This window comes from Urtica dioica, chromosome 8 (genome assembly GCF_054948205.1).
Source record: "Urtica dioica subsp. dioica isolate 48M chromosome 8, U.dioica_male_clone48M_v1_H2, whole genome shotgun sequence".
Taxonomy (NCBI): Eukaryota; Viridiplantae; Streptophyta; class Magnoliopsida; order Rosales; family Urticaceae; genus Urtica; species Urtica dioica.
In genome coordinates, this window is record NC_142763.1 from 25,854,382 (window position 1) to 25,859,130 (window position 4,749).

Below are 4,749 nucleotides of genomic sequence, written 5' to 3' on the forward strand. Positions count from 1 at the left end.
TTGGTTTATTATATATATATATATATATATATATATATATATATATATATATATATTTTTTGCATAAGATGGGAAATGGCCGGATCTAGTAGTCATTTCAATATTTTGGACCAAAATATTGAGTTCCTTGTTTTGGACACTTTTAGTAGTTGCTTATGTGAGCAAATACAATCTTGCCTTTTAGTTTGATTATTTATGTTGAAAATACCCACAATTTTGGCCGGTTCAAGTTAAAAAAAAAAAAAAAAAAAAAAAAAAAAAAAAAAAACTGAGTTTCACTTTCTTCTACATTTGTGCTCTCTCTCCTCCGACGGTTTCTCTCTCTAAAACCATCACACCCACGTCGCCGAAATCGTCGGGAAATCAACAACAACAGCAACAAAACATTCTCTCCAGTATATCTCTACATTCTCCATAATTTTTTCATATCTCTACAAAGCCCTCTTTCTTCTCCATTGGTTTTCCGGAAACCTAAATACCTAAATCGTAGAAAATGACGAAGCCAGTGATTGAATCGCCGGCGTCAGATGAAGAAGAGACATCGCCATTCGAGTTGAAGGTCCGAAAGAGAAAAACAAGTATAAATGAGGTACATTTCTTCACTTTGAGCGTTTGGGTAACTTTTTGATTGCATGCCGAGTGAGTTTGAGTTAATTTATGTAAACAATATTGGGTGATTATGTATGTGATTGTAGAATTCTTTGATCTACATTTTCTATGTTTGGAAGACGTCATAGGCCATTAGGATGTAATTGTAGACATATAAAACTATAGTCACTAGAATTGTAGATGTTTATGTCTACAATTTCGACATCTACAATATCTGAAATTGTTGACTTTTATGTCTAAAAGTTTAGTGAATGTAGTCATTTATATTTACAGTTCCTATAATTGTAAACTTGTAATGCTCTTCGCTAGAATTCTTGTGTATTTCATATTCTTTTTTATACTATACTAACATATATATTTGCAGCGGGGATTGTGGCATGTTCGTGATCAAGGCAGTTGAGTACTTGACCCACGGCGTACACATGTCTGGTTTAGACGCATCCCTCATGAACAAGTTTAGGCGGAAGCTCACGATTGATTTATTCCGTCATGGGACGGTGAAACTTGCGACCGGCTACGAATCTGACGACGAGTTTCCGACATCTTTGGACTAGATTTTTATGTTTACATTAACTCAATCTCAAACTATGAAGTTACTTTTAAAACTACGTTTTATATTTTTGTATGGCTTTGTATGACAATTTGAAGCTTGAATGTCTAAAGAGTGCTATCTATTTTGGTATGGTTTTTTTTTTGTTATGGCTATATGGTTTTAGTATGTTTTTGTTTTGTTATGGCCGTGTCTAAAGATGTGTACAGTGATGTCTACAGTTGCAGTGATTGTAGACATATATATCTATAATTGAACATTTTAGGTCTACAATCACAACAACTGACATTAATGTCTACAGTCACCACAACTGGTAGCTTTTGTTTTGTTATGCCCGTGTCTAAAGATGTGTACAGTGATGTCTACAGTTGTATTCATTGTAGACATATATATCTACACTTTGATATTTTATGTATACAATCACAACAACTGTAGACATTAATGTCTACAATCACCACAACTGGTAGCTTTTGTTTTGTTATGGCCGTGTCTAAAGATGTGTACAGTGATGTCTACAGTTGTAGTCATTGTAGACATATATATCTACAATTTGAACTGATTGTAGACATTTAATGTCTACAATCACAACAATTGTAGACATAAATCTCTACAATCACCACAACTGGTAGACAATGAAGTCTATAATTTGAACAACTTCTATCATGTAATGCATTCAAGACGTAAAAAAGACATACTTCTATCATATAAGTCATCATTCAAACTCCAAAACAGAGTAAATACACTCCAAGTTCCAAAAAGATATTAAATACACATTCAAAGGCGTACACTCAACCGTGTTAGGAGTTGATCTAAATCCTGGAGAAACTAGGCTCTCCCTTGCTGCCTCATGCCCTTCCCGTGGCTCTTCAGATATTTTCAAAATCACATGAAATCTTCCGACGTCAGGTATCGTTTTCCTCAAATACAAATAAGCTTTCAATCGACCGTTGTCTTTAATCTCAACAGGTTTACATGCAACGTCAATCAAGTACTTCAAACCGATTTTGTTAACAAAATCTGCATCAGACTAGGGTAGCTCACCGAAGACGACACCATAATACCCAAATTTCCTCCCTCGACGTATACTGTGGGTTCGACCCATGTACCACTGTGTTTCAAAAATATATATATTTCAGACATTCCTGCATAAGAGAAACGCATATCTGATTTTGTTATTATCATGTATGAAAAAATTAAATGTCTACAATGAGAATATTTGTAGAAATGTATATCTACAATTACACCAATGAAGTGTAATTGTAGATTTACTGTCTACAATTATTGTAATTGTAGACATACAGGTCTACACCTTCAGCTGTTGTAGACTAATACGTCTACAACAACGGAAGTTGTAGATCTTTATGACTACAATTACAACATGTCTACAATTTCAGAGACTATAGACATGTATGTCTATAATTCAAGAACGCGAAAAACTCAAACATTCAAAACAATGAAGAACAACACACAAACAAACCCAGCAGCAAACAACACAGAGACGGCGGGTAATGGCACCAACAAACCCAGAACGACACAGACCTAAAACCCAGACAAACGCATGAAAACAAAGATGAACGACGAAAAAGAAGCTTTCTTTTAAGATGCACGATGATGACGTTGAACAAACATTAATCCGAAACCCATAAACTCAAAAACCCGACGAGGATGAACGAAAGCCCAAAAACAAAAAGAGAGGAGAGAAGACGACGACGACGATGAACGAAAGAAGCTTACTTTTAGACGAGGAGGAGGTGGCCGGAGAGCTTCACTTCACTTCATAGACACGCAGCTCATGGAGGATGATGAAAGGGAGATGAAACGTCCTTCACACGCAGAGAAAAAAAGAGAGGAGAGAGAGAGAGAGCTGTACATGACACAATAAACAAGACCGTATAAGAAATCTTATTGAGCAAGTTTTAGTTTGGGGGCTTGAATGAACAAAATTACAAATTCAAGGGCAAACCCGGTATCAAAGTATTATCTCTCCTCAAAACACTACTAAAAGTATCAAAAAACAAGCTACCCTATATTTTGGTCCTAATCATTGAAATGACTACTAAATCAGGCCATTTCCCGCATAAGATTGATTGCAAAATAAGCTACATTAGATCAGAAGAAAGCATGTGAATAGGACTACATCATCGCATATTTATGAGTATCCGTGCATACCCAGCAATAAACGATAATAAAAACATGCTTTACAAATTAGTTTGGCTTTTGCATGGGCAAAAATCAAGGGACGTGTCAAGTTATCTTCAGCAATGAGCAACTGTTGGAGTTCAATCCCAGTCAATGATGGCTTCAATGCATATGGGCCCAAATCAACTAATAATTGCGACTGACGTTGGACCAGTCCTAAATCTAACATTGGCCCAACAATTGACGGACTCTGAGCGGGAAGATAGTCCATTAGTATTATTATTTCTAAATTATGACCTCTACACCTCTACAGTAGTTTTGGACAAAATTCAATTATGTTTAATTTAATCCAAAATTATGACTACTCAACTCAATTTATGTTTTACATTTTTTACCTCTCTCATTTGGCTTTCGTTGGCATGAAACAACAAAATCTCAGATTATAGCCTTTTCTTTATCAGATATCTATTCATTGATTCAATCCCTCTCATTCAAACTTCAATCACCAACAAAACATAATCATCTCCCATTGATACACAATCTCACGCACATCACCCACACACAGTTTTATAAAAAAAAAAAAAAAAAAAAAAAAAAAAAAAAAAAAAAAGGAAAACCAAACCTTTTTGTGCACAACATAATTCCAAAGCGTTAGCAAACAATTAATTAAAGTTGAAGACCTCAACTCAATTTTTAGCTTAGGAAATTCATCGAGCACCTGGAGTGCAGCTTCCACTCTAATACACTTGCACATAGCTCGTTCAGACTGGGACTTTGTTGTCTAGGTCGCCGGAGAAAGGGAGCACCACAGACTTGGAAGATTCGACTTCGCGAAGGCCTTCGACAAAAGAGACGATCATTGGCGAGCTCTCGCTAAGCTTCTTAGGGCTCTGACCGACGAGGACAAGAGCGGGGTCTCGAAATCGGACTTGATGAGCATGTTCATATCAAATTCCCTAGTTGTCACACCTCACTTCGGAGACACCCGATAAAATTGGAATGATACAAAGAAGATTAGCATGGCCCCTGCGCAAGGATGACACGCATAAATCGAGAACGAACGAGAAAATTCTCGGTTTGAATCATTTAATTAAAACTTCGATCGGTTACGGTTTTAGTCACAAAATTTTGTGACAAGGACGTGATTGTAATGTTTTAAGGAGCATTTTGAAATAAAAATTTAATCTCGGAGTTAAGTGTGGCCGAGAGTTTGAAGGTTTTCGCTGGATAGACTATCAAGTGTTGAAGATTTATTTTATTTTCGTTTTTTTTCTTTTATCTTTGGACTTGTTAAGTAAATAACTGAGTATGCACCGTGGGATAGTTATGTAAAGTTTTTTAGTGTCTAATTTTATTCAATAATCACACCCCACTTCCCCAGGGCATGACTATAGTGAACAAATTTAATGATAGAATTGAATATAATATTCAAATCGATTTTTGGCATTTGA

At 35.8% G+C, this 4,749-nt stretch overlaps 1 long non-coding RNA gene and 1 other non-coding gene across 2 annotated transcripts; both read left to right on the top strand.

The window, feature by feature from the left end:
• Positions 1–251: 251 nt before the first annotated feature.
• LOC149388670 (uncharacterized) lies at positions 252–1,066 on the top strand. Its single transcript, XR_016300568.1, has 3 exons — positions 252–395; positions 491–589; positions 974–1,066. It is a non-coding gene; the product is annotated as an uncharacterized LOC149388670 (long non-coding RNA).
• A 3,194-nt stretch (positions 1,067–4,260) lies between these two features.
• LOC149388671 (U6 spliceosomal RNA) lies at positions 4,261–4,370 on the top strand. Its single transcript, XR_016301097.1, has one exon. It is a non-coding gene; the product is annotated as a U6 spliceosomal RNA (small nuclear RNA).
• Positions 4,371–4,749: the final 379 nt, after the last annotated feature.